Source organism: Grampus griseus, assembly GCF_964374135.1.
Source record: "Grampus griseus genome assembly, chromosome: 9".
In the NCBI taxonomy this organism is placed as follows: domain Eukaryota; kingdom Metazoa; phylum Chordata; class Mammalia; order Artiodactyla; family Delphinidae; genus Grampus; species Grampus griseus.
Window position 1 is genome coordinate 19,766,088 of NC_139003.1, and position 14,685 is coordinate 19,780,772.

The 14,685-nt window shown below is 39.5% G+C and overlaps 1 protein-coding gene and 1 pseudogene across 2 annotated transcripts in view; one reads left to right on the plus strand and one right to left on the minus strand.

Moving 5' to 3' along the window:
• Positions 1 to 14,685, plus strand: part of CHCHD3 (coiled-coil-helix-coiled-coil-helix domain containing 3) — a 296,334-nt gene that overhangs the window by 86,566 nt on the left and 195,083 nt on the right. The gene's annotated exons all lie outside the window — the stretch shown is intronic.
• On the minus strand, positions 12,466 to 13,578 carry LOC309827598 (polyadenylate-binding protein-interacting protein 1-like; annotated as a pseudogene). The gene has a single exon. The product of its transcript is annotated as a polyadenylate-binding protein-interacting protein 1-like (transcript).

Sequence of the window (14,685 nt, forward strand, 5' to 3'; positions counted from 1 at the left end):
ATTTGTACCTTTGGAATAGCACTGTAGCAGTATTTCTCGACCTCAGGAGTCTGTGAGTGGAAAAAGAAAAGCGTGGAAGCACATTCTGGATCGCCTGTCAGCCAGCCACTCATTGCCATGTGATATCAGTACCTGTGTTTGTGTTTGCAACTGCATTAGGGCCAGTTGAGTTGTGTCCTGCATAAATGGATTGAAGAAGGAAGGGCTTTGTTAAGGGAGGGAGGAAAACCTAGACGCGTGTATTAATATTTGAACCACAACGTGGAACATTTTACTTTGGGGGGCTTTGGCTGAGTGTTTTAGTTCACACAATCAAGACCATGTAGTGTAGTGACTTGCGCATGGTTTCTGGAGTCGCAAGTGTAGAATACAGATGCCACCACATATTTTCCTACTTGATTTTGAGCAGTTTAACTTCTCTCAGCTTTGGTTTCTTCAGCTCTGAAAGGTGAATAACAACTACTCTGGGATTTTTGTGAGGATTAAATGAAATAAAATACCTGGCATAAGGAGGTACTCCATAAATGGTTATAATTAGTTGATATTATGCATTTTTTCATTTGGATGACATAAGTTATATGTTAAAGTCTTCAATACTAATAATAACAAATTAAATGGAATAGAGAGTGAGAGGACCACATGGGCCTGAATGCTCTTGTTGGAATAGTTGGAACTGTGTTCCAGCAGACTTCTCAATAGCAAGGCCTCGCTGTTCTGCTCTGTCTTCTGGCCTGATTCCTTGTCCTCACACTATGGTGTGCATAGTAAATTCCTGATAAGTACTTTTTAATGCTTTTTCATTTTGCACCTCCATTTTGTTTATTTTTGCCATTGATGTGAGTTCTGAATGATAATTTTTACTTCTTAAAGTATGTCTGTGATTTAACTTGTAAGAGATGGGAAATATCAAGGGAATGAATAGGAGTTACCATAAAGTGACAGTAGGTAAAATCATACCGAATTTCATATCATTTGCTCTTTTGATATGTGTTTCTGCCATCTCATTTTATGTTTAAGGTGAAAATTAAAATGAAGTGAAATCGGGCTTCCCTGGTGGCGCAGTGGTTGAGAGTCCTCCTGCCGATGCAGGGGACACGGGTTCGTGCCCCGGTCCGGGAGGATCCCACATGCCGCGGAGTGGCTGGGCCGGTGAGCCATGGCCGCTGAGCCTGCGCGTCCGGAGCCTGTGCTCCGCAACGGGAGAGGCCACAGTAGTGAGAGGCCCGCGTACCACACACACAAAAAAGAAGTGAAATCCAGTATACTTGCTTAATGTGGCTTTCAGATCAATGTGTTTTTATTAGAGTTTGTTTTTTCTTTAGCATGATTTCATAGGGAAGGCTAGAAATAAAACGTCTGCCAAGGAATGGATTTTTAGCTGGTGAATAGTGTCAGAGAGGCATGAGCATGGATCGTTGTTACCTAGGGAGAGTGCAGCGTGGGGTGGGCGTGGTGGGTGCTGAGGCTGTCTGTTGTGCTTCCTGTGCGGACCAAGGTGACTTAAAACAGAAAGATGAGCCTGGCCTGACGGAGAAGGCCCCTTCCACTCTTGATATTTCTTTTGAGGTTACAGGGTAGTTGAAGTAAAAAATATAGGGCCGTCTTTATTCAGAAGTGCGACTGACGGAGATTCTTTTCTCAAGCTTGTGTCTAACTAGCTAATAATAACAGCTGTGACTGTGCTCAGTGATACAAAATTTGACTATCCTTTTGTTGGAGTGGGTTTCAAATAGTGTTTTGGGCACAAAATTGCTGGAGGCGGGTTGTCCCTCTGTTTCACGTACAACTTCATTTTCTCTTCAGTTTTCCGAAGAGGGTGCCCTCTTCTCTCAGCTAGACTGGACTTTACAGCAATTGGCTGAGCATTTCACCAGCATTATAGAACAGGTGCTTGCTGTGGAGTTTAATCTTGAACTTACTACCGTGTGATACTAAAAGCAGAGCTCTGCGATATAGGGTGTCTTCTATCCGTTGATTCCCCAAGGCCTGTCCCTCAGTTATGCCTGATGATGATCTGTGAGCTGCAGAACCGGACCATGTTGTTCTGTCCCCATGTAAAAATTGCTCTTATTTGACTCTGTTCTGGTATTAGTAGTTTTCACCCTGTATATATCTAGAAAGACTTCATAGTCCTTGTAGTATGGGGTGGGGGGGCTATGCTTCTTTTTAGGAAAATGCAGCTTAGAGTGTAGAGACGAAAATAGGAAAATGGTTTCCATAAGAATTAATGTACAGTGCCCGAGATTGCCCCATCCAGCACGTTTAATCTCTTAACTCTGCCCTAAAATGCTGTAAGTACAATAAGTCCCCTACATACGAACGAGTTCCATTCCAAGAGCGTGTTCATAAGTCCAGTTTGTTCATAAGTCCGACAAAGTTAGCCTAGGTACCCAACTAACACAATCGGCTATATAGTACTGTACTGTCATAGGTTTATAATACTTTTCACACAAGTAATACATAAAAAACAAAAAACAAAATATTTTTAATCTTATGGTACAGTACCTTGAAAAGTACAGTAGTATAGTACAACAGCTGGCACACGGGCTGGCATCGAGTGAACAGGCAAGGAGAGTTACTGGAGGAGGAAGAGGAGGGGGGATATGGCAGAGCTGAAGGATCGTCAGCAATAGGAGACGGAGGGCAAGCTGCAATTTCAACTCATGCCTGACGTTGATGGAATGCACGTTTGCATCTTTGAAAGTTTGCAACTTAGGTTCATATGTAGAGAACTTTCTGTAACTCTTTAATGTGGGGAAAAAAAAGGTATAATAAAAATTTTTTTGAACATCTTTATTGGAGTATAATTGTTTTACAACGGTGTGTTAGTTTCTGCTGTATAACAAAGTGAATCAGTTATACATATACACATGTCCCTATATCTCTTTCCTCTTGCGTCTCCCTTCCTCCCACCCTCCCTACCCCACCCCTCTAGGTGGTCACAAAGCCCTGAGCTGAAAAAATACGGAACGCTTCACGAATTTGCATGTCATCCTTGCAGAGGGGCCATGCTAATCTTCTCTGTATAGTTCCAATTTTAGTATACGTGCTGCCGAAGCAAGCACTTTAGTAGAAATTTTAAAGGTGGAAAGGATTCTATGGAGTTGGAGGCTTGAAAGCATCTCCATTGTCCTCTCATTGCAATTTCAGTCTAATTCCCAGGTGCTTTTTCTTAGTAGAACATCTGATGGATGGGTGAGAGCCAGTAGGTTAGTTTCGGCACAGCACAAGTTGGCCCCAGTGTATTTGAATGTTCCTGAGAGAAGCTTTTGATTTCTCTGTCTCTGTTGTCTGGGTGGGTAGAGGGTGGGAGACGGGAACAGAGAGACTTTCTCTTGGTTCCCTTGACAGGGGGCTGACAAGGTCTCAGCCTGTGGTATACCACTGGGCCACAGGGTGGAGACTGCTTCATCTCCCACCATTCAGCGGGCATCTCTGCTTAACATAACCGGACAGCTGGGCCTGAGCCTTGGTGAGTAGGAGATGAAAAGCAGTAGCAGCCAGGGAGAAGGACACTCAAAAAAGGTGCTTCTAGCAAGAACTGTTGAAATATTTGAATGGTGCTTTTGATGTTTGTAGCACTGGTAACTGTTGCCACTTGGTTGTTGGTGGTAAGACACATTGATTTTAAGAGGCATCTTGATTTTATATTGAAGGATGAGGGTGAAATAACCCTGTATATTTGATGAAATAGACTAAATTCTAGGTGGAAATAAAGGGAAGAGAGAGAGGAGCAGTGATAATTAAATGATATAAAAACATTTCACTGAGCTGAAGAAAGACTGGAGTCTGCAAATTGAGAGGCCTCTCTTTATTCCAGGGGGATTGATGAGAAAAGATGCACACCTAGTCATAGACTGCTAGAATTTCTGAACTCTAAGGATGAAGAGAAAACCTTACAAGCTTCCTGACAGAAAGAACCACTGATTTGTAAAGGAAAAGGGGGTCAGTCTGGTTTAGGCTTTTCTTTGCCAAACTGGAAGCTAGAAGGCAGAGTGACATCTAGGGATTCCTGAGAAAGGACTGAAACCCCCCAATTCTTTGTTGAGCTCTCATATGCCTGTCAGGGTGAAAGAGAGACTCACAGATATGCTAGGATTTGGAGAACTTATTAATGTGAACAGCAGCCAGAATCCACTAAGGAGACAAAACTCATCAGTTATTTTTACAGAGAGAATTTAATGCAAGAATTGTTAATGCAGAACAACAACAACACAACTCAAAGGCAGGGCTGTTCAGTAGAGATGTAATGTGAGCCATCTATGTAATTAAAATTTTTCTAGTAGCCACATCAAAACAAATTCTAAGATTTTATTTTCCCCAGTATATTCAAAATATTATATTTTAACATATAATCACTATAAAACATATTAGTCCTACTACATTCTTATTTTCATACTCAGTATTAAAAATCCAGTATGTATTTTATACTAACAGCACATCTCAGTTTGGACAAATCAAATTTGGGCTTGACAGCCACGTGTGGCTGATGTTGACTGTATTGGCCACTGCAGCTCTAAGCTATCCCAGAGGTAGCAGTGGCAGGAAGCAGCAGGATTGAAAACATTGATGCTTGAAGGAGGGCGCTGTGGAACTGTAGTCTAGAGGAGGGGAGGCCAGTGGGTCTGGGACTCAAGATATTTGAGGAGCCTACCGGGAGGCAGGGCTGGTGTTTCCAGAGTGAGGTGCAGTTAGGTTGCAGGTTTGAGCAGACTGCAAACTGGATTGGACTGCTGCTGTAGGAACAAGTGCTGCTGCTAGCCTGAAGCAGTGAGGCCAGAGCAATGCTGCAAGGCGTGGACTGCAAACTGGAGAGTTCCTTTTCCCTCCTCCAGCCTGCGGTCTCCCTCTGTCGCCCTCTATTGGCAGAGCCTAACAGGAACCCAGCTGCAAACCAGAAATGGGATTTAGAGACTCCCGCTGCCACTTCACAAAGCAGACGATAAAGAGGGGTGTGAAGCCGAGTCACGGCTAAGTATCTGACACGGTGGTCCATCTTAGGAAGATTCTTAAAGAATTCGAACCAAATTACAAATTAATTATAGCAGAGATCTTAAATAGGGAAAGGTAGAGAGGAGAAGCAGCACCCATGAGAATCAACCTTTGTACTGTATACATGGATGATAGACGGGGAACATCTAACAAAGCTGCTAATAAGGATTCTTGAAAATGAAGAGTAATTCTTAATTGAAAACTAGGAATTGTATGAATTTAAAAGCTCTGAACTCTTAGCTAAGAGTTGGGGGTGGGCAGTCAAAGTATTCAAGTGATTTCATCTTACTGAGTTTGCAGAGGGTGGTGGTTGAGAAAGTAGTAGGAATTTTGTTTTTAAACAGTAGTAGGGAAAAAAGCGTTTGTGAATGTTCAGGAAGAGGATGACCACAAATCTCACAGAAAAATACCAAAGATCTTTCTGAGAGGGGAAGAGAATGTGTAGTAACTTGATATAACTGGGAAAATAAGGAAAGGGTAAAAAGAAATAACAGCAAAGTAAGATTAATAGTAAATGTAATATAAAAGGAAAGAAAATTAGGTTTATCAGTTTCTTACTGTTAATAATTGTGCCTGGCCACAATTATCCATTTAAAGATCAAGGCTGCCAGATTATATTCACACACACACACACACACACACACACACACACACACACACACACACACACACACACACACACACACACACACACACACAGCAAGAGCTATGTATTATTTATGTGACATACACTTAATTTGTTTTAATCTTAATAAAAGTTAAAAAATTAATGGATTGGCAAAGCTGTACCAAACAAAAATATGAGAAAAGGTACAAATGAAGGTTGTAAGCGCTAAACAATTAAAAAAGCACAATTATGTAATGATAACAACCAAAGTTTATAAAGACAGCAGTCATTAACCTTTATGCATCAGTCAAATTAGCAGCTCAATATGGGAATCAAAAATGATTAAAAATTCAAAGACTACTTGATTTAAAAAACAATAAAGGACTTTGTATAATTATTCTTTCTTTAAAAATGTTTACTCTAGGATTGATGGAGTAGTCTGCTAAGCTTTAACATTCAAACATCTACCATAAAAAACATTGGAGTGAGTTAGATGGTATGTGTATCTGTGTATGTTTGAGAGGCATAATGCAGGTGGAGGGTGAGAGGTTGCAGTTTGGTTCAAGCTTGAAAGTCCTTTGAAATAGAAAAGAAGAAAAGTATTGATTCTTTGCCCTACAAATCTTAGAAAGGAGAATGGTAATATCTTCTCTCTCTCTGGTCAAAAGTTTGCCAAGACTTACCAACTGAACAAGGACAGTTTCAAAATATGTGTCCTGGCAAAAATGTGTCTTTTAACAAAAAGAAACATAAGTGCAAAACACTGTAAAAGGCTTGATGTATCTTTTGTATACGTTAGTATACTAGGATGCTGTCATTTCTTCAGAGACCAGGGCCCTGAACCAGGGAATGTTGTCCTGGTTTCCTGTCTTCAGGAGGCAGCCATCTCATGTTGTCATCTGTCCCTGGCTCAGGCCCAACGGGGTGAGGCCAGTGCTTAAGTTGCTGTCTTGCCCCGCTGGGCTGATGAAAGGGATTTGCCCCAGAGATACCTGCATTTGACCTCTGGTTCGTTTTTCCTCCGAGAACTCTGTGGTCTTCCTCCAGCATCTCAGTAAATAAACAACTGCAGCACCCATCCAGTGTATGTTCGCAAGGGAGAGGGATGTAGATATTTTCAAAACACGTCTTCAGTAGTAACAGGTCATGCATGGGCATTTCCTTCCACTACTTCTATAAAACAGTTTATTTTCAAGCCCTGCTGATATGGCACAGTTCAGTGGTGTGTGTCTCTGCCTCCCTGCTCCCATCATTGTTCAGTTGTATTTTGAATGTTTTGACAATTGATGTATACTTTAAGATAAAAAGATGATTATTGTAGTTTAGGATGCCTCTAAATATTCAGTTTAAGACAGATGAAAAAGAGGCCATAGGTCCTTCTAGTTAGATGCAAGACAAGGGTGCTTTGGGGTGTCGTGTAACTTCCTCCTGGGGAGTTTAATTGTGTATTCCTGAGGGAGGGAGGTGTGTGGGCCAAGGATATGGTGACGTTAACTTGTGAACTAAAACCAGAATTCTTTTCAAATATAGATCTATTTTTTCAGTGCAGTAAGAGAATGTATTTGATAAGAAAATGGTCCGAGAAAATCCAGGACAGGTAGAACTTGTTCTCAAGTGAGACTTGAGATAGGGACTCGAGGTACAAAGTAATATGCAATGTGTAAAGGAGAGGTGATCGTCTGGAAGGGGGAGATGAGAACCATTTAAGATTACAGCTATGGGTAATCCCTCATAATAGTTGTAGGCTTCCGGTTATGGGCTGAGTTTTTTCCCTTAGGCATCATTTTGAAGCCATGCAGGAAAATGCCCCCAGATCGTGAGTAAATTTTAGTGTGCTTTAATCACTTTTTATAAGTATTCTTGTGGAAAGGAAGGAAACATTGATTGTTAAATTCTGAATGACATTTTAAATGATATTTATGTAGAAACATAGATGAGCAAAATAAATGTCCTCTTGGTTGTATTCAGAACCAAGTCTTAATGCTGGTTAAATAATACTGATACACTGTAGGTTTGCTAGATTTCAGTCATTCAGCATTCCAAGACAGTGCCATTTCTTTCTAAATTACCATTATATCAAGGGTACCTGTGTTCCATCATATTAAACTCTATTCATTTCTTTCAAAAATATTTATTGAATGCCTGCCAAGAGCCAGGCACTATTTAGTGTCTCGGTTACAGTGGTGCCTAAGACAAAGTTCTTACCCTCCGGCTTACATTCTAGTAGTATATATATATATTATGTGTTTGTGTGTGTTTGTTCATGGGTTTATCTTCTGTAAGAATGCAGGCTCCGAAGTCAGCCTGCCTGGCTACACCTCTCACTGGCTTTGTGACCTCGGGCAAATTACTTACAAGTTCTGTAAGCCTTAGCTTTACCTAACTTCTGTGTGCCTCAGCTTCCTCATCTGAAATACAGTAATTTGATAGGGTTTTTGTGAGGATTAAATGAATTACACCTGTCGAGTGCTTAGAACTGTACCTGGTACAAAGTAAGCATTAATAAATGCTAACTCTTTATCTGTTATACATATAGATATTACATCTCTATATACATATATAGATGTTACATATAGATACATATTATATGTGAATGTAATATGGTTATATTAATGTACATTCATCTTTATGTGTTTATTTGGGGATCTCAATGCATGTACATTTCCTTCCAGGATTTGAAATAATTTGAGCTGAGAAATTTTATTAAGCTTGCCTTGTACTTTTATTTTGGTAAAGTCTTATTAATAGAAAGCTGTATACTTGTTTTGTCATTATTTTTAATAGTATAATAATTAGTTTGTTGGATTACTGGCTCAGCTTTTCCGTTTAAAAAATGAGTAGTAAACAGTATTTTGAATGCTGGTTCAGCATGTCCTGACAAAGTATGATGCATTAAAATAAAATTCATCATTAGCATTAAAAATGACCTTTGAGGTTGTAGTCGCTCATTTTTCTCTTCCAGTGTTTGAAACAGTCTGAGTCAAGTACATTGCAATAGTATGCAGATATTGTCTGTGTGTAATGGTCATAGTTCAATTTTAGATAAATCATTTCCTCAAATCACTTTATCTAGAACCATCTCAGTTTCCCATTTATTCTCACCCATTATCTGAGGTTCTTATCAACTTTCCCTCAGTAATATAATGGCCTTATATATTAAATTATTAAGTAATTTTCTAAGCTAGAATTGTATAGCATTACCTTTGTGTCAGCCTACATGAAGATAAATCTGAGTGTTTGTGAATGGCCAGGTTCAGAGAAACATTTAGGGCCACTGAAAGCCAAACCACTTTGGGAAAGGGCCGGTTTGACTCTGGCAAACTCTGACTTGACATAATGAAAACAAATAAAAAGTGAGCTTCTTTTAAAATAATTATGAGTAATATGATTTTTAAAAACTGTCCTTATATGACCACAAAGGTGAGTAATGTAATGGAAACTGATTCCCGTTGGAGTGGTGGTGGTGTCATTCTTCAGGAGGTTTAAGAACCATGGCCTTGGAAATCAGATCAGGTCATTTCAGGTCTCCTGTGTGCTTTTCCACATCTCAGTTTTTCTCATGTTAAAGGAAGATAGTAATACCTCCTTCCTCGAGGACAACAAAGTTGAATATATAAAAAATGCCTAGCTAAAGTTATCTTTAAAATACCCTTCCCATTTTCTTAAAACCTTTAGGTTCTTTCAATAAAATAATTAATATTGGTATTATTAATATTACCAGATATCTATGAGAACTGAATATATTTGAGTAATTTATTATTATTATTTCCATTTAAAGGACATGTTGTAATATAATATTCATTGTAGGAGATTTGGCTGGTTTTTAGAAATTCATTTTGCTGGTGTATCTTAAATCTCTTACCTGATTGAGAATATACTGAGAACAAGAACTAGGTTGCTAGGGCTTGAGGTATAAGGGCAGAGCTGACTGGTATTTGTTTCATTAAGCTTAGGCAAGCTATCCAATTACTTAATGCAAATAAGAAAAGTTTACACTAAACTCCTACTTCTTTGCTTAAAACTCTAGAGAATTTAAATGAGGGGAGATATGTATTTAAAAGAAGGAAATTTAAATGAAACTTAAATCAGGGGCTTAATGTAGAATAATATTAGACCAGCAGATCTGAAATAATAAGTGGGAAATGCCAGTAAATAAAAAAGAGAATGTATTCTCCAAGATACTTGGTATGTTTAGTTTTATTTTGAGATAATTCTTAAATCTTTGGAAACCCAATAATGAAAGACTTACTTTATCTCATACCTTTTTTTTTTTTTCTTTACACGTCACACGGACCTTAAAAGTAGCGGTTCCATTGTCAAAGAGGGCTTCACCCCTCTTTCCCTTGGGGAGTGTTTGCAAAACAACTTGGCTTTGAATCTATACTCAAGGAGGCCGGTAGCACTCAGAGAGGCCCAGAAAAGAGAGTCATCACATTGGGCTCAAAATAAGAGAAAAATTGGTTGATCACACAGCCACTATCTTTCATAGATGGCCATTGAATAGAAAAGCCTGATGGAATATAGAAGCAAGGGCACTGAGAGGAAGCTCTGAAAAGAATTGGGAGCTTCTGAGAATACAAGCACATTTTCATTGCAAAGTAGTTGTAAGTTGTTAAATGATCTCAATGAATCCATAAAAGAGGAAGCTTATTCGAAGAAAATATTGCTATAAATGCTTTATGTGGAGGGGGGAGAGGTGGGGAAATGAGGAATAGTGCAATTTAGACATTTCTAGTCTATTGCTTTTATTTCTGAAGGCACTGGACAAAGCTCTATTAGTTATACCATTTTTTCTGAAACTCTGCCCTCCAAAATAATTTGAAAGAAAGCGGAACTTTCTTCTAAAATTTTCTAAATTTTTTTTTTCTAAAATTGCAAAGGTGATTTTAAGCTTCAGGGACCCTTCCAAAACCTCGCACTAATGTTTATTGGTGTGTGTGTGTGTTTGAAGAGAGCTCTCAGTGTCTAGGTGACCCAGCCTTTGGTATCTGAGAAGGCAGGACAGAACTTTAACTACAGAAAATAATTGCTCAGTGCCTCTGGAACTGACTGAGGTTTTCTCTAAGACAGTTTTTCCTTCCTGATGTTGCTCATTTTATGTTTCTTAGATTTCAGTTTAGATATCAGCTCCTACCCATATAGTTTTATGGCAACCTCACTTTTTAAAAATAATGAATTTGTCAGAGTTGAAGCTTCATGAGGGTAGGTGTCTCTTTTGCTCACCATCTTATTCTCAGTAATCAGAATAGTGCCTGTCACCAGTAATTATATACTGCATGAATTTGTGAATCCCGTTTACTTCTATCTAGTGTACAGTTTTTAATCAAGTAGTTGGAGACTCTAAGGGTGAGACTAGAAATATAAGTGCTCACTGAGTGAAAATTAGAAAATTTGGAGATAATACTCCTTCGTTTCATTTATCCCCTGACTCTACATTTCTTAAGAAATTTTGAAATGGAGAGTAATATATTTAATATATGATGTTTGTAGAACTTTTAACTGCAAGGGACCTTAGACTGTAAAGCTCAGCCTTCAAATTTTAGGGCTGAGAAAACTGAGGTTTATTAGATTGTACCACTGAGTTGCTGATAGGTAATGATAACTTGTTCCGGGCCCTGCTGTCAGACTGAAAGATACAAAATTCTGTTTCATAAACAGTCATACACAGACCTTTCTTCTTTTCGTTTTATTTTCAGCTATTCCTTTAGAACTAACTATCTGAGAATTTGTACAGGTCTATTTGTAAGGATAAATGAAAGTAACTGTAAGAATTAAGAAAGGAAAATTCCTTTTTGATCAATTTGTGCCCCTTGCAATCTCTCTTCAGCCAAGAGTCAAGCATAGTTAGATGTATTAGGTATTGAAAGAAAGCAAAACTTTCTTCTAAAATTTTCTAAATATTTTTTCTAAAATTGCAAAGGTGATTTTTCAGGGACCTTCCAAAGCCTTGCACTAATGTTTATTGATAACTCTGTGTGTGTGTGTGTGTTTGTGTGTGACACACACACACACAGAGTTAGGTATTTCAGAGGCTCTGAAATGTTGTGGAATGTAAAACGCCCTTCTGTTTTAGGTTAGTGTGGTCTCGGATCATCGCACTTGTGACACTTAACGTCATGGTGGCTCGGCCTTTGTAGGGCTCAGTTTGTGTCTGGTTTTGTAAATTCCACAGTCTTCTGTTTTCTGTAACTTGTTTTCCATTTTTGTCTGTGGTTGGAAATATGCCACTCATTCATTCATGCGTTTACTCAGGTATTTTTTGAGCACTTACTGTGTGGGGCAGGCACTGTTTTAAGCACTTAGGGATATAGCAGTGAAAAAAACCCAGACCAGGTCTTCGCCCTTGTGGAGCTTAGAGGCAAGTGGGAAAGAAAGAAAGGAGCATGTGCAAGGATGGGGCTGCTAGAGTCATTATAGTCAATTTACATTTTAGGGGTCCTTGATCATAAAAATAAAGCAGAACTGAGACTTCCCTGGTGGCGCAGTGGTTAAGAATCCACTTGCCAATTCAGGGGACGTGGGTTCGATCCCTGGTCTGGGAAGATCCCACGTGCTGTGGAGCAACTCAGCCCATGTGCCTGTGCTCTAGAGCCCACGAGCCACAACTACTGAGCCCATGTGCCACAACTACTGAAGCCCTTGCGCCTAGAGCCTGTGTGCTGCAACAAGAGAAGCCACGGCAATGAGAAGCCCACGCACCAGAACGAAGAGTAGCCCCTGCTCACCGCAACTAGAGAAAGCTCGCGTGCGGCAACGAAGACCCAACACAGTGAAAAATAAATAATAAATAAATTTATAAAAAAATAAAAATAAAAAATCAGCGTAACTTAAACTGCTTTATAAAATTGATACGCTGAAATTTAATTTTACTGTTTTCGCTTATGCTCTGATACCAAACAGGACTTTTCATAATCTTCTTCTATCTCTGGGTCCATCTTATCATCAGTATCATCCAAGTATGACCACCCCCAGATAAATCTGTTCCATTTTCTTCATAACCTGGAAAAAAGTCTTCTCTTTCAAGTAACTCTTATATTTCTCTTGGTAATCTGATCAGCTGCAGTGAAAGGAACACCGTCAGATGTATAAAATGTTGGCTCATTCATAAAATAATTAGGATCATTTTCAGGTGTTGCTTCCCTGTATGTTGAAGTTGCATGGACTCTACCCCAGTTACTTGACCGGAGTTCTACAAGCTTCAGGAGCATCTGTTTTACATCTCTGCTGCAGTTTGCATCTAGGACAACATTTTCACTTTTCTGAATAATTTCTTCCATATCAGTCTTTCCTTTTTCCTTCCAGGCATCTTCTAAAACTCACCCTGTCAACTTCAGTAATTTTACTGCACAAATTAAGTTGTCATCCATAGGATCAGAAAAGAGGGCATTCAGCAACTCCCGAAGACTGACCTGAAGAATGTCTGCCCTTGTAACCTGTCCATTTGTTCCTTTGATCTCCAGGTTAAGATAAAGTTCTCCCAGAAAGAGTACAAATGCGTGGAATCGTTTTCGAGTCACTTTATCCCCTTTTGCAGCTTGATCTTTAATTTCATATTCAGTCCGACATCTTTGAAGTAGCAGCTGGCGGAAGTTGCCACTCTGTGGGCTAATTGTCAGATGATGGGACAGGTAATTACAGAGGCGAGCTCCCATGGAAGAGAAATTTGGGATAGGTGTGGCCTGTTGATAGGTGAGATCCACAAGTTCTTGCAAAGCATCATCTGTTGTAACCCAGCCATTCAGGGTCTCCGCAAACTGTTCAATTTCAGTTTCAAAACTGCCAGGCTGCTCTGAAAGATGATTTAAAAAATCCTGAACATATTCTGACAAAGTGGGATAATCCTCACAACCATCCTCATAGGATTCTGTATAATTAGAAGAATAACTTGATGGGTAAAATTCAGGGGCGTTTACAGACAGCTTAGACATTAATACAGGAGCTACAACCACCTGGGGTTTAGCCATTGTTGACTCCAGATCCTGCTGTGGGATATTATCCTGAGAACTAGGTGGAGCTCTCAGGGGCCTTGTTTGTTCCCTGGCGGCCCGGCCTACATGAGGTTCTCTGGAGAGAAGTCCTTACTTTTTCTTTTTAAAGCATTGCTTATACCTTTGGGATATGATGGTATAGAGGGGTTATTCTCACAAAGAAGAAAAGGCAATCAGAAAATCTTCGTCCATGAGATTAGACTAAAATGTACTCTCATTCAGTGACTGCTGAATACCTTTATGTGCCGGACACTATGGTGAAGATGGGTGCCAAAGTAATTTATCCTTGTCATGCACAGTGTGGAGGGGTTTTAGTGGATTGTAACTTAGCGTGAACTAATTGTGTGATGAGGTTACTGATAGACCTAATGCAATCAGATGCTTCATTAGTAGAATTAGTGTTGTGTGGGAATCTTGGGAGGTGAGGTTCTGTTGTCTTACTTTGCTGGACCGTGTCTGCCGTGTTGCATTTAGTTTGGAGCTAAGGGACAAATTGGAGTCATCCCACAAGTGAGGAGCCCTGCTATTGAAGGGTCTGGCCATTTTGCAGATAAAGATTGTTGGAACATTCGCTGGGAGGAAGGATCTCTTAACCGTGTTTTTAGTTTCTGCCGTAACGTCAGGTCCATGAGGGCAGTGACTGGTCCTTGGCAGTACTGTGACATCAGTGCCTTGCCCATTGCCTGGCGTGTATTCAGTAAACAGTTGAGTCAGTGTTGATGGGAAGATGATGCTTACCTTCAAATGTTTGTCTTGTGGATGGCTTTTTAATTAGATGTATTCCTGCTATCTCCAGAGGGCAGATGGAGGCACCAGGGATCAAATATTTAGGTGGGCAGATTTCAAGCTGACATAAGAAGATCTTTGTAAAACGAATTCAGCAGTCAGATTGATTAGCCTGTTGATGTATTTGAATTCTGTTATTTTAAATGCTTGGGTAGAGGCTGCTTGAGGATTTACTAGAAAATATACCTGCTTTGGATAAATTTTAGGCCAAGATGATTTCGTCTACTAAATCTGTGGCTTAAATGTATTTCATTAAAAAAATGATGTCAACTACCAAAATCTTTCTTTCTTTTCCTCTAAGTTAGACCTTTG